This window comes from Cuculus canorus, chromosome 27, assembly GCF_017976375.1.
Source record: "Cuculus canorus isolate bCucCan1 chromosome 27, bCucCan1.pri, whole genome shotgun sequence".
In the NCBI taxonomy this organism is placed as follows: Eukaryota; Metazoa; Chordata; class Aves; order Cuculiformes; family Cuculidae; genus Cuculus; species Cuculus canorus.
This window is the reverse complement of record NC_071427.1, coordinates 6,512,857-6,534,786: the sequence shown is the minus strand read 5'-3', so window position 1 is coordinate 6,534,786 and position 21,930 is coordinate 6,512,857. Positions and strand designations below refer to the sequence as shown.

General features: G+C 49.9%; 1 protein-coding gene across 6 annotated transcripts in view; it reads left to right on the top strand.

The window, feature by feature from the left end:
- The window catches only part of GNG7 (G protein subunit gamma 7), an 83,971-nt gene that overhangs the window by 20,358 nt on the left and 41,683 nt on the right, over positions 1–21,930 (top strand). For 5 of the 6 annotated variants that reach the window (XM_054049821.1, XM_054049824.1, XM_054049822.1 and 2 more), the window contains one exon: positions 10,585–10,663. The gene's annotated coding sequence lies outside the window, so the exon portion shown is untranslated. Of the gene's footprint in view, positions 1–10,277; positions 10,386–10,584; positions 10,664–21,930 lie in introns of those variants that run through there. The other variant, XM_054049825.1, reaches the window with a different exon arrangement.

Sequence of the window (21,930 nt, the reverse complement as noted above, 5' to 3'; positions counted from 1 at the left end):
GGACCCGTTTGTTAACCCTTGTGTTCGGCTCTGCATGGTCAACAACCAGCGGTTCCATGCCAGCCAGGGTGCTTGCAGCACCGGTCTGTTATTTGGGAAGCAGTTTGTAATCCTATCAAATTTCTTCAGTTCCCAAAGTTATATAAAAGCACCTTTATTGGTGACTTATACCTTGCAGAAGCGATGCTGCCCTGGCCCAGTAATCCCTGGTATATTGAGCACTCTGCTTCCCTGGGTTCATTATGGTGTTAAGTCAGTTTACTAATTAGCAGTATAAAATTGCTTGATAGCCCCTGGAAGGTAGGGCGCTTGCATAATGTGAAAGCACATTGAAATAACCTCAAAAGTTTCTTTGAGACAGAAACATATCCCAGGAGAAACATCCGCATTTCAAACCAAACTATTAACCTTGCTCCTAAATCCTTCCTCAAATTGCCTCTCCTTCTTTTGCTTCTTGCTTTCCATAAGGGCAGAACGAGGTGAACTTTACCCATCTCTTAGGGAAGGGTGAAAAGATCCTTTCCCTGGGGAGTGTTTTGTTGCTGGTTGGAAGCAAAGCCAGTTTGTTCTGTAAGCGATGGTTTTAGTGGTTTCAAGTCAACCAACCATATCCTGGGCTGCGTCAAAAGCAGCATGGCCAGCAGGTCGATGGAGGTGATTCTACCTCTCTGCTCCACTCTTGTGACACCCTCCCTGGAGCCCAATGTCCAGCTCTGGAATCCCCAAATTAAGAAGGACAAGGAACTGGAACGGGTCCAGAGGAGGCCACAGAGATGATCTGAGGGTTGGAGCACCTCTACTGTGAGACCAGGCTGAGAGAGTTGGGGTTGTTCAGTCCAGAGCAGGGAAGGCTGCAGGGAGACCTTAGAGCAACTTCCAGTGCTGAAAGGGGCTCCAGGAAAGTTGGGGAGGGGCTTTTTACAAGGGCAAGGGGGAATGGCTTTAAATTGGAAGAAGGAAGATTTAGATTAGACATTAGGAAGAAATTCTTTACACTGAGCATGGGGAGGCCCTGGCCCAGGCTGCCCAGAGCAGTGGTGGCTGCCCCATCCCTGGAGGTGTTCAAGGCCAGGTTGGATGGGGCTTGGAGCCCCTGATCCAGTGGGAGGTGTTCCTGCCCATGGCAGGGGGTGGGACCGGCTGGGCTTTGGGGTCCCTTCCAACCCAAATCCTTCCACGATTCTATGATTCTAAATCAACAGCCTGGTGATGTTTAAGATTTGTTATACTAGAAGAGCTCCTGAATTGTTGGTGCAGCCTGTGACAAAGACTCCTTTACACCATTCAGCTGCTTGTCATAACATTTAAACGCAAATGCCTGTGAGCTTTTAGAATGGTACTTCAAGAATGATAAACCTCGGTGTCCCATCTGTGTTTTACTCTGGTATTCACAGCGTAATGAATTCCCCCTTCCCGCTTCAGCTGGATACTCTTTCACCTCCTCTTCCTGTTTCCAGCAGTTGTCAGCTTGGTGTACATTTAAAAATTCCTCCAATTTTTGGGAGGCTGGCAGCGATATAAAAGAACTTCTTTTATGGGCTGGAGCACCTCCCATACGACAACAGGCTGAGAGAGTTGGGGTTGTTCAGCCTGGAGAAGAGATGGCTCTGGGGAGACCTTAGAGGAGCATGGAGTACTGAAAGGGGCTCCAGGAAACCTGGGGAGGGGCTCCTGATCAGGGAGAAGATGAGGGGAATGGTTTTCATCTTAAAGAGGGGAGATTGTGATGAAATCTTAGGCAGAAATGTTTTGCTGTGAGGGTGGGGAGGCCCTGGCCCAGGTTGCCCAGAGCAGTGGTGGCTGCCCCATCCCTGGAGGTGTTCAAGGCCAGGTTGGATGGGGCTCGGAGCCCCTGATCCAGTGGGAGGTGTCCCTGCCCATGGCAGGGGTAGAACTGATGGGCTTTGAGGTCCCTTCCAGCCCAAACCATTACATGATTCTCGTGTCGCTTCTTTGCCTGGTGGAGGTCTTGAGCTAATCTAATTATGTTAAAGCTGAGCATCCCTGGAGGAAAGAAGTACATTGTTGCCGTTGTGATCTCTTTGGAGCAGCTGGAGGTATTCCCTAAAGTTGGAAGGAGTTTTTAAGGAATCAGCTTTCTCTATAAGTAAATATTTTTCACTGCAGACATCCAGCTTTTTTGTTACTATTCTTAATCTGTCTTCTAAAAGCAGGAAAAGGTGATTCTGGGCAATGAAAGTGAGTCAGAAAGTCCAGAAACGCATCTCATGTATCCCATAGCAGAAGGCAGCTGGTGCCTCATTTTTGTTCCCTTAGTGTTTGTACATTTGTAAATCTGATTTTCCAAGCAGCTTCAGGAAACTGGCATTACAGAAGTAAATTTTTAAAAATAGCTGTTTCTGCTGAAGTAATTGCTGAAATTTATATGTGCTGCTGTCCCAAGGGCATTACTGGCTCCCTAAAACCTTGGAACTCTAACAAGATGCTGCAACGCAGGGTTGTATCCCCAAATATTTACCGAGGAATTAGCTCGTCCCGTTTCTTTAAAGAATGAACTCCTGCAAATGGAATGCTGCTGGCTGCAGGCGTTATTTTAATCTTTTTCCTCTTTTGCTCAGAGGAAAAACAAAGCCTGAGCAGGAATGTGTGATTGTGTAGGATCTTCTGAGTGCCCGGTCACTCAGGGACTGCTCAGGATGGGTAGGTGAATGCAGGACTCGTGTGCTTTGCAATCTTTGAGAGCCATCCGTGCTCACCTCTGCTCCTTTTCCTTAGATCCTGAAGTGCTGGAGGCACTTCATGCTTGAACCTGAGTTGGAATTACTCTATAAAGGTTGCCCAGAAGGTGGTAGATGCCCCATCCCTGGGAACATTCAAGGCCAGGTTGGATGAGGCTCTGAGTAACCCAATACAGTGGGAGATGTCCCTGCTTCTGCAAGGGGGGTTGGACTGGAGGGGATTTGAGGTCCCTTCCAACCCAAAGCATTTTATAATGTTTTTACAGGGCTGTGTGGTCTCGAGCTGCACCTTCCCCCACGTGAAGCCACTCGTGTGTAGATGCCATTGTACGTGAAGCTGGGGTGCTGGGCTGCTTTGTTCTGCAGCTGCTTCCCGTTGCTCCACTCGGAGTTTCACTTTGCAGGAGCAGCTGCCGCTCAGACTTGGCCTTTGGAGGGACTTTAAAGTGACAAGTGTAGTAGCATGGGTCCTGTCAAATGGTTTCTGTGGCTTTTGGGCGTGAAGCACAGATCACTTGAGTTGGGAAGCGCTGCAGGACAGCGGGAAGGCCCTTTTTCCTTGTCTCACCTCCAAGCCTTCCCTTTTTAGGACTTAAAAATATGTTCCAGAGCAAATTGCCAGAACAGGCTTCCTAGCAACTTCCCAATTAGTGATTTGCTTCCAAAAGCAAATGTGCCCTGGCTGGGGCAGCTGTTACTTAGCAAAAATCCTGGGCCATGTGCTGGAAAATGCAGGAGTTGTGTGGACAAGGGAAAAACAATCTGCTCATCCCTTGGAGGAGTTAACGGGGAAAAGCTGAACTTTACCAGCTCTCCTTATACTGTGGATATTTTGCACTGCTTGTCCTGAAGCAATGGTTTGATAATGATTTACTATTTATAGGTGCATATTTTTAGAGACATGACACGTCTACCTCTGGTCCAAGATCTTTTGTTATTACAGTACTAAGTAGCAGAGTTAATCCCGGCATTGGTTATCTCATTGTTTAATTTCAAGTGAGATGTGAGCAGCTTCACCTTCAGAAACGTGTTCTTCTTCCTTTAATACATCAGCACTGGGGCAACCTGAACTTCTGGTGTGGGTCTGCGCCCTACTTGGCCAGCGTGAGGAGACGTGTCATGCTGAGCAGCAGGTCGCTGCCTCATGGAATTGCAGCCGTGCTCTGAATCACAGTCTTGTGTTGATGCATCTCAGAGTTGGTTCGTTACCTGTCGGTCAGCAGTACCTGTGGTAATGCTTTGATTTAACCCTGTGATATAGCATGAACAGTTCCCAAGTTCCTTGATTACGGATCATCGAATTGTGGAATGGTTTGGGTTAGAAGGGACCTCAAAGCCCATCCAGTCCCACCCCTGCCATGGGCAGGGACACCTCCCATTGGATCAGGGGCTCCAAGCCCCATCCAACCTGGCCTGGAACCCCTCCAGGGATGGAGCAGCCACCACTGCTCTGGGCAGCCTGGGCCAGGGCCTCCCCACCCTCGCAGGAAAACATTTCTGCCTAAGATTTCATCTCAATCTCCCCTCTTTCAGCTGAAAACCGCCCGCCCTCATCCTGATCTAGTGGGATGTCCCTGCCCATGGCAGGGGGGTTGGAACTAGATGATCTTTAAGGTCCTTTCCAACCCTAACTACTCTTATGATTCTATCCCTGCCCTCTCTGATCAAGAGCCCCTCCCCAGCTTTCCTGGAGCCCCTTTCAGTACTGGAAGCTCCTCCAGGGTCCCCCCACAGCTTTCTCTTCTCCAGGCTGAACAGCCCCAGCGCTTTCAGCCTGTCGGTGTACGGGAGGTGCTCCAGCCCTTGCATCATCTCTGTGGCCCCCTCTGGACCCGTTCTAACAACTCCATGTCCTTGTGTTGGGGATTCCAGAACTGAACTCAAGGCTCCAGGTTGGGTATCACCAGAGTGGAGCAGAGGGGCAGAATCCCCTCCCTCACCCTGCTAGCCCTGCTGCTTTGGATACAGGCCAGGATCTGGTTGGCTTTCTGGGCTGTGAGCGCACGTTAAGTTTGCAGGCATCCATCAAGCATCTTAAAAGGAGCCTTTTGCTATTTGACAGCTTCATTTTCCATGAGCTGTCCTGCATTACCTAATGGTGCTGAGCAAGGTCGCATCATCCACGGGGCCAGAGCTCCATACCAGCCCTGCTGCTGAGCTGTCGGCTGCGGGCTGTGCTGTGCTGTGCCGCTCTTAGCGGAGCGGGGCTTTTCTTTTGTAGGAGGAACAGTGAGGCTGTTCCGCACAAGCCATACACTGGCTGGCTCTGTCTGTTCTAAAATGCATGGGCTCTTGAGCGCTTGAAGTCTTTGACAGCAAAACGAGCAGTCTGCAGCCTGAAGTCAGCCGGTAGAGCCCGTGCTAATATTAATGGGCTAGTAATATTTACTAGTTCTTACTTTAAAACCTCAAGTCAGATTGTCAAGGATGGTGCACCGAACTTCGGCTGCAGAGGTCGTAGGGTCGGTGTCTTGTTCACTGTATGAATGTGGCTTACTTGATTTTTGTGCTTTGCCACATATTCAGGCGTTCTTTAAAAATCCTAAGGACTTGGAACACAATTGCAGGCACTCCCTACAGAAGGAGTTTGAGTCTTTTGTTATTAAATTCTCTTTGATCTTTCAGTAGAATTTACATAGAATTTTTATTAATCACAGTAGGAATAGTTGATAGCATCAGCCACCTGCCCGCTCCACGATCTTCTGGATCTTGGAGTGTCGGAGGGAAATGCAGTAAGTTCCTCCTGCCAGTGAGCTGGAAGATCCTTGTGGAAAGGCTTTTCTGCAGTGACTGCCTCCCACGGAGTTCCTGGCCCCGCAGGCTTTCGGGTGGGCTGGAATGGATGATCTGGCTTCCTTCGAGCCTTGCCCTGGCTTTGAGGGAACATTGGCAGCTGCAAGCTCCGGCCCTGGGAGATGCTTTGCATTACCAACTGTTGCCGCTTCCAGTTAGTTCAGAAAGGAATTCCCCTCCTGGCTGCCCACACTCATGCCAAGGTATCTCTTAAAGTGCCTGAGTTTGCATTGCCTGCCGCTTGTGTGTTCACAGAGTGGGCTTGAGCAAGGGGTTCTGGCCCAGGACAGGGGGCAAAAATATTCCAAATATGACAGGGTTTTGTTCCAAACGTGTTGGTGTGACAGACTTCCAGGATGAGTAGAAATGCAAAGCCACACTGAGTCTTGCACAATGACTTTTAGGTTCTCTATGCAGGCTTTGTTGTCGGCAAGTGTGCAATATCTGCCTGGAGGAAATTGCAGCCAGCTTATCAGCTGTGGGGAATGGCACAAGTGGGAGATAGGGGAGCATCCGCTGCGAGTGTGGCTGTCCACACACTGAGAGGTATGTGCTAAACAGCGAACGCTGTACTTCATGTACCCAGGGCCAGCTGGGAAGTGCCGGCCGGCGTAGCGGGATGAGTGACAGCCGGAGCACTCCAGCGAGTTTACCTCCTTGGCTCCAGTGCTCTTGTTTTCCGTGTCAGTAAACAGGAGCGTACGCGGTCACGCTGGCGAGCTCGGTCATGTTGCTGGATATCGTGTTCTTTACCTTTGCACTGGGAGAAGCGTGGAAGGAAGGAGGGGGCAGAGTTTATTCCAGCAGGCTGAGGTCAGGGCTTGTTTTCCCTCTTTGAGCAAGAACAGACCAGCCCCTGGAGTCAGATTCCGCAAGCCTATAAACAAAAAGCTGGTTTCTGCGGAAAGCCGGAGGTGGTGCTGTGTTCAGCTGGAAAGTAACTGGGTTGTTTTTTCCCCTGCTGCAAAGTGTTCCTCATGTGCCAGCTTCCAGTTCAAAAGTCAGAGCAGGAGAAATGCTGCTGGTGTTAATGGGGCAGAGTTTGGGAGGGCCACAAACCAGATGAGGGAGCTGGGAGAGGGCTCCTTTGTGCAGGGTTTGGCTGCAGCCTGACAGGTAGCTGCCAGCCAAGGCTGCCTCCAGGCGTGTCTCGTGCCCAACAGACTTTGGACCATCGAGGGGAATGAGGTGTGAAATGCCCCGGCCAAGGTGGTACCTGTGCGGCAGGGAGAGTGCAGCTGATGCTGGTATTCCCGCCTGGTCCACAGCAGCTGCTCAGGGACTGCTCTCAGCTGGAGTGACTTCTGCTGCTGTTCCAGAATAGTGTTCAAATAGGAGTGCCTGCAGCAACCTGAACAGCTCTTAACATGTAGACCTGTCAAAAAAAAGAGTTCGTTAAATGCTGTGGAAGCCTTGAGCTGGGTTTGCTGGTCCAGAAAACCCGGTGTTTCTTTAAAATGGAACAAAAAAGTCATAGAAATACAGAATGGTTTGGGTTGGAAGGGACCTCAAAGCCCATCCAGTCCCACCCCTGCCATGGGCAGGGACACTCCCACTGGATCAGGGGCTCCAAGCCCCATCCAACCTGGCCTGGAACCCCTCCAGGGATGGGGCAGCCACCACTGCTCTGGGCAACCTGGGCCAGGGCCTCCCCACCCTCACAGCAAAACGTTTCTCCCTAAGATCTCACCTCAATCTCCCCTCTTGCAGCTGAAAACTGTTCCCTCTCATCCTATCCCTGCACTCCCTGATCAGGAGCCCTCCCCAGTTTTCCTGGAGCCCCTTTCAGCACTGGAAGCTGCTCTAAGATCTCCCTGGAGCCTTCTCTTCTCCAGGCTGAACAACCCCAACTGTCTCATTGACAAAGATCAAGGAAGAACAATGACAATCAAAATAATGAGTGCCTGTAGTGTCATTTCAAGTTTTCACTTTAGATAGAACTTCAAGACCTCATTTAGTTGAGAGGTGGGTTTGGGTCCCTTGTCTCTGAACGAGGCGCTGAGCCCTCTCCTGCAGCTTGGAGCCAAGGCTGATTCCTGTGACAGCTTAGCATTTATCAGCTCTTACAGAGCACCAGAGACACTTAAACGACTGCTCATACTTCATGGGGCCAAGCTACTTGCTATTTAAATCTGTTTGCAATTTAGAAGCGTAATTATTTTTTCATGCTAAGAAATCATATATAGCAGGGAGAGCTGGGAGGCAGCGGAGCAAGGATTGCAGCTGAAGGCTGGCTTGGTGTAGCCTGTGATTTATGGGGGCAAGTTCATCTCTTTTAGCAATTAGCAGGATATTGGGAAGGCAATCTTTATTTTTTTCCCTTAGAAAAGGCAGACAATCCTGTGTGGGAAGGGCTGAGGAGCATATTGGCTTCCTGAGGGCTGAAAGTGCTCCGGACCCATCACACCCCATTTCTGTGGAGGTTGGTTAACCTATGTTGGATGGAGAGGGAGGAACTGCATCTCCTTGTGATGGAAAAGCTTCCTTGGAGAAGAGAAGGCTTGGGGGAGGCCTTAGAGCAGCTTCCAGTACTGAAAGGGGCTCCGGGAGAGCTGGGGAGGGGCTCTGGATCAGGGAGTGCAGGGAGAAGACAAGGGAGGATGGTTTTCAGCTGAAAGAGAGGAGATTGAGATGAGATTTTATGCAGAAATGTTTTGCTGTGAGGGTGGGGAGGCCCTGGCCCAGGGTGCCCAGAGCAGTGGTGCTGCCCCATCCCCGGAGGGGTTCAAGGCCAGGTTGGATGGGGCTTGGAGCCCCTGATCCAGTGGGAGGTGTCCCTGCCCATGGCAGGGGTGGGACTGGATGGGCTTTGAGGTCCCTTCCAATGCAAGCCGTTCTATGACACAGAACAGGGGAGTCTCAGAATGAGCTGCTCCTGAGGCGGTGTTTTCCAATGTTCCTGGGGGCCTTTTGCACTGCTGGCCCCGTTTTTCAGCTCCACAGTCCTGTCCATTCTTCTTGCCCATCTGCAACTCTTTATTTTGGGAAGGCCATGCCCCTTGGTCAACAAAATCCCCTGAATTGGATCCCTTTGAGTTTATTGGTGAATCCTGAGCTGGGCTTGGGCAGCCTGCACTGCTTTAGCAGGAATGATTGCAATGAGTGAGGCCCCAGCTTTGGCATTTGCTATTTTGGGCTGTGAGGGACGCATGTGCTGCTCTCCACCTGCTCTGCCCCAGCTGAAGCTGCAGCAGGGCCTGGGGACTGCTCGGGGCGAGCAGCAGATGATGCTGAGAGAACTTCACCCAAGCAAAGGGAGTGGGAGAGAGCAGCAAGGAACTTGGGGATCTTGGAGGGATGGAGCAGTGGGGGTGGACCGGGAGCCATTCTGAGGCCAATTCACAGAATTGTTTAGGTTGGAAAAGACTTTTAAGAACATTGAGTCCAACAATAAACCCAGCACTGCCAACTCCACCAATAAATCGTGTCCCCAAGCTCCTGATCCACACGGCTTTTGAATCTCTCCTGGGATGGGGACTGCACCACTGCCCTGGGCCGCCTCTGGCAGTGCTCGACAACCCTTTCTGTGAAGTAATATTTCCCAATATCCAATTTAAACCTCCCCTGGTGCAACCTGAGGCCATTTTTTCTTGCCTCATCGCTTGTTCCTTGGGAGCAGAGTCTGACATCTGGCTTTAGCCTCCTTTCTGGGAGCTGCAGAGAGCGATGACGTCTCCCCTCAGCCTCCTCTCCTCCAGGCTAAACAGCCCCAGGGCCCTCAGCCACTCCCAGAACCCCTTCCCCAGCTCTGTTTTCTTTCTCCAGACCCGCTCCAGCCCCTCAATATCTTTCTTGTCATGAGGACTCTGTCCCTGAGGCGTTTGCACTTTACCCTATGCTCTGTTTTTGTCTCCTTAAACAAGTTCTTCTCTTTCACTGTAAGGGTTTTCACCTTACTCTCCTCTTCAAGTTTGTGTGGATAGCGAGCATTTCCCACTCCTTTTTGGAAGTTGATGTTTGTGAGAGTTGCTATCCTCAAAAAGAAATTCAATATTGATTTTAAAATGATTGTTTTGGCAAGAGGGCTGCTCCTCATCCTTTGATTTACTGAAATCAGAGGAAGATGGAGGTGAAAAGGGCAAGACGAGCATGGCCTAAAACCCAGTGGAGAGCAAATGACGTGGGTTTTACTCCTTTAAAAAAACAGTTGTTTGTGTTCAGTAAGTGGAGAAAACAAGTGGGGTTGGATTTCAGCTCAGATGGATTCTTGGAATGAATCCATAGCTCTCGCTCACAACAGCTTTGAGTTGAGCGTGGTGAGTGGGGCTAGTGGAGATGGTTGAGCAACACTTACTGGTAAGCAGGAAGGAGGACGTTGTGCAGAGCCATGTATGGGGAGCATCCCAACCAGTCCAAAAGCTGAGTGTGGCTTGGTTTTCCTCATGGTGTTTTTAATGCATTCTTAAAGCCAGCTCATTCCTAGACCTTTTATTTTTGTGCTTGTTTCTTGAAATCTAAGCTTGCATCTGTGTTCAGCCAGGACTTTGTGGGCTTCCATGCTGAAACAATGTCCTACAGCATTCCCCCTCAAAATAAAGAGGTGCAGACACCTCTCTCCCACTATGGACACACAACATCTATTGATGTAGTCCAGTACTTCCATTCCTGCAGTGGAATCTGGAGCAGAATATTCTAGTGGGCTCCCATCCCGTAGTTGCAATGTTCGTTATCTCCAGTTTCAGATGCCGTACATTCACATCCAGTGTCTGAACTGTACAGCGTGACTGCCAGGTTGTGCCTCTACATTATAAACACAACAGAAAATGAGTTCCCTGTCAATCTTACTACATGTGTCTCTTGCGTGCTACAAAATGAAGATGGGCTTAGAAACACAGGAAAATTCAAACAAACCAATGATAATTTGAAAATGTAGCTGGGACATCAAATTCCTTGGTATGGAAAGTTGCTATCAGTAACACCAGAGAACAGCAGTGAACAGCAACTTCTCTGTTGCATTAATTAGTGAATTATATATTGCTATGATAACATTACAGTTAATGGAGTAAAATACATTATTCCAAGTTATAAGTTCATTAGTAATGCAGCATGTGGTGTAGCAGTGATGGATGTCCTGAATTCCTTTCCTTTCCAGAGGCAATCCTAGCTGGCATCCCTGGCAGCAAGTGCGCCCTGCGAGACGGTAGCCACCACTGCTCTGCTGCAGGAGGAAGGTGAGTAAGGAGAACTCTGCCCTTGTGGAGCTTGCATCATTTCATCATTGATTTTCCTTCACTTGATGGTTTGGTTTTACCTGCTCCAGTATCAATGACTTAATCAACAGATGTTGAGCATCTATAGTGGGAGAGGTGTCTGCACCTTTGTATTTTGGGGGGAATGCTGTAAAACACTGTGGCAGACCATCCCGCTGTGATGTTTGCCCAGCTACATTTCCTGTTCCCAGGGGCGCTTCTCAACAGACTCTTGGTGCAAAGGCTGGCGATTACTCGCTGCCCTCATGGAGCGATGTTCTGGCTCGTTATGTAACCGTAATCCACTGCCTTAATTAGGGAAGGAGATCTGTAGATTCCAATGAGGACATGTCCCTTTGACTCAGAGACATGAGGTGTGTGGGGAAGCCTTGTTCTTGTTGGGAGCCCAGGGAAGCAGCAGGCTTTGCTGTAGCTGATGATGAGGCTCAGTTTCCTTTTTTAACCAGCTACTGCTGGAGCGTGTGTGCGTGTTACCCAGAGCGCATGAACAGGAGGTGTGATGTGATTCTGTATTACAAATGATGGCTTTTCCGTGCTGTATATCAGTGGATTTGCTCTGGTCTGGAATATTGGATGCTGCCAATGTCCTGTCCTCTCCCTGCCCTCTAAGCAGAGAGGGCAATACAGAGGCAGGAGGTTCAGCCTGGGTACCTCACTGGTCCTGTGGTGTTTTCTCTCGTCTTTGGCTTCACCTTGATCCCACTTTCTGGAAGTACACAATGACCGTAACGATTGTCCATTCTGCTGAGGACAGGTCTTGCAAATCACCTTGTATTCCATTAAAATTATTAAATCGTCTGTTCCAATTTTCCCTACACCAACAATCGACACTAACACATTGTCTGCTAGTGCTGACTAACAAATCCTGTAATTAGTAATCTCCAGTTAATGAAGCAGTGTGGTAATTAAGGCATCATGACTGCTCTGTAGGAGAAATAAGTTAAATATCAGTTGTGCTGCTTTAAATTGCCCAGAGCTTTGTGTGATCTCAGAGCATAGAATCAATCAGTAGCGCTGCTCTACAAGTTTCAGAACCATTTGTCCATTTTGATGATACTTTTCCCCTCTGTGCCCCCAAATATGATATTTAAATTTGATTTAAACTGGAATCATGCCTGTAGCTGTAGTTCCATTTCCTAGCAAGCCTCACTGACCTCACTGGCATCAGACAAGTAAACTTCAGGGTGCTTGAAGGAAATGATGGTGAGATAAAAGTGGCCTTTGATCTGCACTTCCTAGGAACACAGGACCATGGAATGGTTTGGGACCTCTAAGCCCACCCAGTTCCACCCCCTGCTATGGGCAGGGACACCTCCCACTGGGTCAGGGCCTCCAAGCCCCATCCAACCTGGCCTGGAACCCCTCCAGGGATGGGGCAGCCACCACTGCTCTGGGCAACCTGGGCCAGGGCCTCCCCTCCCTCACAGCAAAACACTTCTGCCTAAGATCTCGTCCTCTCCCTGCACTCCCTGATCAAGAGCCCCTCTCCAGCTTTCCTGGAGCCCCTTTCAGGACTGGAAGCTGCTCTAGTATCTCCCTGGAGCCATCTCTTCTCCAGCCTGAACAACCTCAACTCTCTCAGGCTGTCAGATCTCAGCTCCTCCAAGCATTGCTCCAAGTGCTGTTCCTTCCCCGAAGTGGCGTCAGCCTGACCGGCTTCTCCCCACAACCCCAGCGGGATGTCCAGCACCTCCTGCCCCTTCAATTCCAATGGGCACACTCATAGAAGCAAGCAACACTTCTGTTCTTTGAAATACAGCACCCTTGATCTAAAGTTAATCCATCTCTAGGACAGAATATGTGAGCAAGAGACTGTTCTGGGCTGTGGGTTTGTCATCTCACCGAGCTGGAGTTCCTTTACCTTGCTGCTGTTTCGCACATGGGACAGGAAAGATAGGATTTCACAAAGGCGTTGTTGATGCACGAAGGGACTTTGGAGGCGCCACAGAAAGCGCTCGTGCCAAGTATGACACTATGAAGACAGAGGTGACCAGAGAAAGGCGATCCCATCGCTCACGTTCCACAGTCCATATCCCCCTGGGAAATTCTCAATCCCTGAGTGTTCCAAGCAGCAAGGGATACCGTTTCCTTAAAGCTTACGAAAAAAGATTCCCAAGTATTTCATCTAAGCAGCTGCACAAAGTCAGCATCTGCTGAGCAGCAGGGCAATGATGGATGAATGGGCTGTGGTCAGACCCAACGGCACCGCGGCACAGGTGGTGCCGTGGACCTGCCAGCCGTACGGCTAATGAGATTCCAGACCTCCGTGACAAAGTGGTGTGAAACACTGCATAAGCTGTTTTGGAAGAGGAAGCAGCAGAAGCACGCCAGTGAAGTGCTGCGTGGGGAGACCTTGGAGCAGCCTTCCAGTACTGAAAGGGAAGGAGTCCCTGCCTAGGGCAGTGGTTGGAACTGCATGGGTTTTAAGGTCCCTTCCAGCCAAACATTTAATGATCTCTGTGACTTCAAAGCCAGTGGTTTTGTGTTTTGGTGTGTGTTGCAGCAAGGCTCTGGGAGGTGGAAACAGTGGCGAAACGTACACCTTTGTGGCTTTTGGGTACCTTATCTTGTAAAACCCAGTTCGGTGGGGAAAACTGCATCTGTAGCCGCTGCCTGCAGTGAGCCGGTCTGAACCGCAGAGGTCTCTGTTCTGCCGCCTAAGCCCAGGGAGTGTTTTCAGTTTGAGAGCTGCTGTTGTGCTGTGTGGCCCTTGAATATTAAATAATATATATATGTTTTAATAAAATAGACTGTTAGGTTACCATTGCTTTAATTGCAGTGACAGCAACCAGGGAGGTCCAACCAGCCCAGCGAGGCGAGGAGCTGCAGGGGTACAACTCCTTGCAGGTCTCCCAGGGGCACTTGGAAGAGTCAGCTTAGGCTTTGCAAGGAGGAGGATGGCTTTTCTTCCTGCTCTTAGCCCCAGCCCTGGCTCCGCAGAGCAGTTCTGATCCAGAGCTGCCTCCACAAAGCAGAGTTTCGGTGGGTGGGTGTCGGCAGATGGCAGCAGCCTGCCCTGCGCCCGGTGTTATTTCTGGCCAGGAGATTCCTTGGTCCCCTGGATTCAACACCACAGTCTAGACTTACTGACAGACGGGATTCCTCTCCCATTAGGTAAGCCAGATGGAGACGCCCATTATGCAGATTCCCAGCCGGAGTGTCCCGCTCTAACAGCTTTCAGATTCTCTAAATAAGGTGCTGTTTATACAGAAATTTGGAGCAAGGCTTTGGGTAACGTTCAGCTGCCTTGCCCTCTCAGTGTGATGTTTTCTTTGAAGACAGCTAATCAGCACAGACAGAGTGCTTTTTGCCCTCAGCAGCTGTCCAGATGTGGAGCAGTTGGAAGAGGCAAGATACATAAAGAGAATTAACATTATTCAAATAAGAAACTTCACAGCCACTAGATCCTGTCCTCGTTGCTGCCGGGCTGTCCATAGCAGCGTGGATTCCATTAGATCTAACATCATTACACAGACTGAACAGGCATTTAAAGCTGGGGAGGGGCTCTTGATCAAGGAGTGCAGGGATAGGAGGAGGGGAAACGGTTTTCAGCTGAAAGAGGGCAGACTGAGATGAGATCTTAGGCAGAAATGTTTTGCAGTGAGGGTTGGGAGGCCCTGGCCCAGGTTGCCCAGAGCAGTGGTGGCTGCCCCATCCCTGGAGGGGTTCCAGGCCAGGTTGGATGGGGCTTGGAGCAACTGGATCCGGTGGGAGGTGTCCCTGCCCATGGCAAGGAGAGGAACTGGATGGGCTTTAGAGTCCCTTCCAACCCAGACCATCCCATCACTCAATGCTTGTTTGGTTTCTGAGAAGAAAGTGTGCATCCTGGGGCAGAGAAGGATTAGAGCAGACAGCGACCCGGTGCCTTTCTCTGTCAGGCTGCCAACTTGAGACAGAGGTGTTGTCCTGTTTGGTGCCTTGTGTGACTCAGGCCCTTCGCATCCTGGGCTGAAAGAGCAGGGAATTGATCATGAGTGATTGTTCAAAGGGGCTGGAAAGTCTGTGGCATTTTCACTCTTTCTTTTTTTACACGCAAATTAAAGGAGCCTTTCAGGCTACTGACTGCTGGCTCATCCTCGCAGCGGTAGACCAGAGGCTCTTGTCATGTACTTGTTGCATGAGCGCTAATTTCTGAGCACTTAGTATTTCTTCAAATGCTTTCTAATGTGGTTCTGTAGCTCATATCTGTCCTTCTGCCCCCAGTCTGAAGCTGCTTTGATTTCTTCAAGCCTCAGAACACATAGTTTGACACAAAGAGCTGGGAAGAGATGACCGGAGGCTTAATAAGACGCTTGTTGGGTTGGTATCTGGCAGCCAACCCACATTCAAATTGCTGTTAGTGCTGCACGGTGATCACATCTCTGCTCAAGAAAACATTGGAAGGCTTCCTAATCCTGAATTCACTGCGCAGGCACGTGATTTACTGGGAATTAGCTTGAATGCACTGCAGAATGGTTCATAAATACCTACATGGCCTAATATTAGATAGTGGAAAAACAAGTACAGCGGGGGTTTTGTCAGTTCTCTTCGTGGTGGCCCTGCGGCCAGCCCTGGTGGCCTCTCTGTTTATGCCACCGCTGCCAGCCTCGATGCTTCAATTCCCTATGAAAGGGAAAAAGACTGTATTTTTTAAATGTCAGTGTTACTCCTGTTTTACTGAGTGTTATTTGTTTTGGGGCAGAATTCAATCTCTAAATCACTTTTTTAGCTATTTTCAAGGGGAACGATAACACAGCATAACCTGGTGTTCAGGGTGATGTTTACAGCCAGGGGTAAGACTTTGCCCTCTGCTTTTGTCATGGTGTTGGGGGGAATTCTCCCTTCCCGTCCTAGGGGCTTGGATTCTGTCCCTTCCTGCGTGGGAAGGCTGTCCTTCAGCCTTCTGCGCTGAACCCTGAGACCTGCTCTGCGCGTTACAGCTTATTGCAGTTCCCAGTCACTGTCGGTGGCTCGATTGTAGCCAGCAGGTTAAAGCAGGTGATTGTGCCCCTTTGCTCCACTCTTGTGAGACCTCACCAGGAGTCCTGTGTCCAGTTCTGGAATTCCCAACATAAGAAGGACATAGAACTGTTGGAATGGGTCCAGAGGAGGCTACGAAGTTGATGTGAAGGCTGGAGCACCTCTGTGCTGGAGCACCTGTGGGAGTGCAGGGATAGGATGAGGGGGAATGGCTTTAAATTGAAAGGGAGAAGATTAAGATTAGACATTAGGAAGAAATTCTTCACAATGAGGGTGGGGAGGCCCTGGCCCAGGTTGCCCAGAGCAGTGGTGGCTGCCCCATCCCTGGAGGAGTTCAAGGCCAGGTTGGATGGAGCTTGGAGCAACCGGATCCAGTGGGAGGTGTCCCTGCCCATAGCAGGGGGTGGAACTGGATGGGCTTTGAGGTCCCTTCCAATCCCTTGATGATTCTATGACTTGTGATGGGATCTTTCCTTGGCAGCTTCCCGATCCCTCTGGGCTCCTGGTGACTTGCAGGAGTTAAAACGCTTAGCTGCTTCCAGCAGCGTTATATAAACCAGCCCCAGCTCGCCTGCTCATTCCGAAAGTGTATTTTAACATTTCTACTTTCATATCAGAGATAAAGAAAGGGGGGTAAGTGGTGCTGAGTCAGTTCTTATTGGCTCGGGGTTTGTCCATCCTGCCCTCCCACACGCTCCACCTGCACACCAAGCAGATCTTCAGCAGCCTCACGGGCTGCCCTCTGAACCTCTAGCAGTAAGCACAGCCTCCTTCCCTCTTCTCCTGCTCCTTGGCCTCAAGTGATACAGTTTTTTTTGAAGAGCCGTGGCTGAGGAGCACTGGAGATCTGGGAAGGAAAAAGAGATCCCTGAAGTCTGGGGAAGCCTCTGCCCTGCCTTTGCCAAACAGCCAGGATAATTAAATCAGCCTTTCCTTCAAAGCACCTAAGCTCTAAGTAAATGTGAGTATGTTCTTATGGCTGTTTCCCGCTGCAGAGCCAATGCTGAGCAAACCTGCTGTTGCTGAGCACCTGGTGTGCGAGGTGCTGACAGACAGGCAGGACATCACTCATCACTGTACGGTGGCATCAGTGGGGCAGGTCATACAGACAGTGGATTTGAGGTTCTTCTTTAGAAAGCTGTAGTGCCAGAACTGCTCGCCGTGTCCCATGCAGTCGACGAGCCTTTGAGCCCACCCAGGTTCATCTGGGTTGGAGAAGAGGAGGCTGAGGGGAGATCTGATCTCTCCCTGCAGCTCCTGGAAAGGAGGTTGGAGCCAGGCAGGTGTGGGTTCTTCTCCCAATTAACAAGTGACAGGATGAGAAGAAATGGCCTCAAGTTGCATCAGAGGCTGCCCAGGGCAATGGGGGAGTCTCCATCCCTGGGGGTGTGTTTCAGAAAATGTGTGGCTGTGGCACTTGGGGACATGGTTTCGTGGGGATGGTGGTGTTGAGCTGACAGTTGGACTGGATGAGCTTAGAGGTCTTCTCCAACCTCCATAATTCTGTGGTTCTATGAAATTCTTGGAAGTTTATAGCTGCCGAAGCACTTGTCTATCAATGTGCAGAAACACTGCACACTGGCCTTGAACACCTCCATGGAGGTTGCACTGACATATTGTCATTGAACAGGTTTTCTGCTGCTTTATCTGTTTTCCCATCCCAGCGCAGGGTGCACATCCAGCTGCCGTCTGGACGGGCCTGCATTCCTCAGCCCTGAGGCCAGCATTCCTCCGCTCTTCTGCCCCAGCTCATTTGTTTAGTATTTGTTTAAATTTTGAATCCCAGAACTGTCTCCAGGTCACTTGAGCTCCCAGACACCTTTATGAGCTGTACCCACAGCCCCCACCCTCTGGCATTTTTAATCTTGTTTGTGCTTATTCAAAAGGATGTTGGCAACTTTCAGTTGCTGTAGTTCACCGGAATTAAGCTGGAATCCCCAAATGCCATTTGATTGAGTAAGGGCTGTTGCAGTTTGTTCATTAGGCGCTCAATTTATGTTAAAATCTGAAAGAAAAGATAGAATCACAGAATGGTTTGGTCTGGAAGAGACCCTAAAACACATACAGTTCTACCCCCTGCCATGGGCAGGGACACCTCCCACTGGATCCGGTTGCTCCAAGTCCCGTCCTACCTGGCCTTGAACACCTCCAGGGATGGGGCAGCCACCACTGCTCTGGGCAACCTGGGCCAGGGCCTCCCCAACTCACAACAAAACATTTCTGCATAAAATCTCATCTCACTCTCCCCTCTTCCAGCTTGAAATCGGTTCCCCTTGTCCCATCCCTGCCCTCCCTGATCAAAAGCCCCTCCCCAGCTTTCCTGGAGCCCCTTTCAGTACTGGAAGCTGCTCTAAGGTCCCCCTGGAGCCTTCTCTTCTCCAGGCTGAACAACCCCAACACTCTCAGCCTGTCCTCGTACGGGAGGTGTTCCGGCCCTCGCATCATCTCTGTGGCCTCGTACTCTGAAAAAGTTGCCTTTTTAAAGTCTCAATGGCGGCTTGGACTAGAGGAATCTCCTCTGGTTTGGGTTTCTTCCGCTCAGCTCTGGGAATGCAGGAGCTCAGCTGTGAGCTGTTCTTACTATACAAATCATCTGTTTTGTAAGTCCAGCCCCAAGACACTTGGGGTGGTGGTGTTCACGTTCCCAGATGTGCAAGACCATGGATATGATGGGTGCAGAAGTGCCTAGGAAGAGCCAAACCAGGGATTACTTTGGTTGCTGTGCTTCCAAATTTATGTGCATCTCTCCTTTTGACCTATTGCCTGATTTGTTATTGCTACTATTGTGTGGAGATGGACAATCCTCATTCCCCCAGGTCAAAGCAACCTTTATCTGAGGAAAAGAACCAAACTAGCCCCACAAGACAGGCAGTACGTCCAATTCCTAAGTGCCTTTGGTGGAATTCTGAGCTCAACTCAGCTCCAACCCAGGCTGGAAGCACCAAGACAGCAGTGTTGGAATTCTTCATCTGTTTAAATGAGAAGTAAGTAGGTTGTTACTAATCTGGGCTTTCTGTGTAACCGTGAGGACATGGCCAGGACCGTGCCCAGTGCAGTAAATCATTGATCTGGAAGAAACAGGCACTCCCAGTACAAACAAGTGAAGAACTTGAACTTGCCTTGGATGCCTCCCATGTGAACGTTACCGTAGCCTGGTGATGAAATATAATCGATTCTTGGCATTTGGAAGCGTACCAGCGGGGCTCTGACCGCTAACAGCCAGAGGCTGGACACCGTCCGATTAACTGTATGACATCGTCTGTGCTAGGAGCTTCTTAGACCTGCGTCTCCTGGGGCCTTGCTCTGCTGTTTCAGGTCTGGACCAAAGGGAAGGTGGAGTCATAGAACCATGGAATAGTTTGGGCTGGAAGGGACCTCAAAGCCCATCCAGTCCCACTCCCTGCCATGGGCAGGGACACCTCCCACTGGATCCGATTGCTCCAAGCCCCATCCAACCTGGCCTTGATCACCTCCAGGGTGTCTCTCCAGAGACTTCTCTTTTCCAGGCCGATCAACCCCTGCTCTCTCAGACTGTCCTCATATGGGAGGTGCTCCCGTTCGGCTTTTCTGCTGGTCCAGCCTGGAGACACTCAGTGGTGAGATCTGGTGGTCCAGATCACAGACCTCGGTGGTGTTTCTGCAAGATAGCCCTGAGTGTGAGCATGGCTTTGGTTCTGTACAAACCAAAAGAACAACTTTGTTGAGCATCAGCAGAACACAAAAAAGCCTCAGTAACATGGGGACAGGCAGCAGCATCCAAGAAATTGCCTTATAAAGCATTGCTCTGGCTGCAACGCCCTGCCAGCAGGAGTGGCCCCCCTTGCCAGTAATTTCTCTCCTTTCCCTGTTGCAGTCAGGACTGTGCTCCTGCCAAAGTCACACCCACTGCGCCCGGATCGATGCAGAGCCCTGAGGCTGCCAAAGACCTGCAATATATGGATTTTTTTTTTTTTTTTGCCTGACTTTGAAACAACCGTCTGGAGACAGAGAGAGGAAAACTGCAGAGCAGTTGTGAAGGGCACTGGCTGCCAACTTCAGTGCTATTGCAACCAGGCCCTGAAACAAAAGGAGATGCTTCTTTAGTAGCTGAACGACACTCGCTGCCCCTTCTCCTTGGTTTCAGGGTAGAGAAAGCCCCTATGAGTCACACAAACTGCTTTTATGAGCCTTTTCCTCTGTAAACCAGTCCTGCTCTTCTTCATTTTCCTTTCACCCATCAAGGAAGGTGGCTGAAAACAAATTTAACTGCTGGTTTGTGTGTGACTGCAGCTGAACATCCAAACAGTCCTTTGAGCTCTAGAAGAAATCTTTTACTCTTTCCTGAACTATTGCACTTGAACTGATCAGCACAGAATAGGCCCCTCAGTACAAGAAGGCCTTTGAGGGGCTGGAGCGCATCTGGAGAAGGGAACGGAGCTGGGGAAGGGTCTGGAGTACAAGCGTGAGGCAGCTGAGGGCCCTGGGGCAGTTTAGTCTGCAGAAGAGGAGGCTGAGTGAGACCTCATCGCTCTCTGCAGTTTGCGGAAAGGAGGTCTGGGGCTCATACGTCGTGGCTGCATTCTTCATCTTCTGTAGTAAAACCTTCTGTTCAGCGAAAATGGTCACTTAGTCTGCAAACACATTCTGTAGGCGGTTGAGATAAGCTGTAACGCAAACCCTCAGGTTGTTTGAGCAGGGTTTTTGCTAGCTGGCTCCCTACTGGCAATATCTGAGGGCATGTTTGGTGGGGGTTTTTAATGGTTTGAAATGATCTCGGTACTTTTTGTGGTGTCATGTGAGATCTTACCGATGATCCATGGAGGAATAATGGTTAACTCCTGCATTGTGGCAAGGGTTGCTGTCGCGGGGCTGCTGGGCCTTGTGCAAGCACATTTCCAGCTTTATCAGCATCGGCAGGAATCCTGTCTCCTCTGTGACAAACACTGTTTTCTGTCTGTGTCTGAGTGCTTTGTTAGGATTTACAGTGGCCTCGCAGGGAAAGAAGGTCGGCTGTTTTCCCAAGGTCCTGCAGGAATGCGAGGGCAGAGCTGGTGGAAGGACCTGGGCTGCAGCCTCTCCTTCCTCACTGCTCACAGTGCAGCCCTAAAACAGAGGACTTAGAGTGACTTACTCAGAGGGCCCACTTGTTTTTTAACTGCAGCGTGTGCTTCTGCAGAACGAGACATGACAACTGTTCTCAGTTCTTGCTCAGCAAGCAGGGAACACTGTAATCCTGGAAGAAGGCTGGACAAAACCAGGCTGTTGTGCTACATTCCCAGAGCTGCAGCTCTCCGAGTCAGGCTGGCAGGTGGATTTATGCCATCTCTAGTGCTCGTATTTAAAAAAGACCCTTCCAAATGCAACAGCCCCTGCTTGGAGTTGAATTGCATTTGAAACAGAACAGGACTTACAGTTCTGCACTTCTAAATTGAGCTCAGCGAGGTGCTCAAAGCGTTTTCTTAGGCACTCATCCAGCACCACTTAATGACACCTGATTCTCCCCAAGGTCCTTCTCGTGTCCCTGCCTGGCAGCTGAGCTGTCACGTTTTTCCCCACCCTGTGTAATTTGTTGGTGCTGACCAATCTTTGATGTCTCTTCTCTTCACCTCCTCTACTCCTGAATTTACAAACCGTCTTTCCTTCCCTCCGCTGTACTCAAAGCTTCTCTGAGGCTTCAGTTTCTGCAGGATATGCAACAGCCCTCTGCCTTATTAATCAGACACGATCAGCACCGTGCAGGCAGGCAAGGGGAAATGTGCGATCGTGGCAGCCTCTGTATGTGACTGGTTTAGATAATTGAGATAATCCCAGTTTAATCTATCAAAAAAAAACATTAGTGGCAGCGTCCCGATTCTCCCTCTTCTGACCTTGTTCAGGTTTCAGCCTCGTGCCTTAAGGTGCTGAGATTTTCTAACCTGGTTTTTCCAGTTTTCTCCTTTCCTTGTATCTCTTGTCTCATAGAATCAGTCACCTTCGGTCTTAGCTTCTATCAGACGAAAATTTGTGATACCAACACACCTTCAGCCCATTTTCCATGAACTGCAGCCCAATTGTGACTTTTTCCCTGTATACAGATAAGAGACTCCGACACTCAGTGCCTTGGCTGTAAAAATGCAGAGTAAGGGTTTGGGTGCTCAGGTTCAGCAGAGCAGATTTGCTTTATAGGCCAATACCACACTGCTGTTTGATATTATCTTCTCTCGCAGTCACAAGTCACCCCTAAAACGTTCTTTTGCAGCAAACTCACCTGCGCTGTCAGACTCCTCTGCGTGCATTCCCAGCTTCTGTGC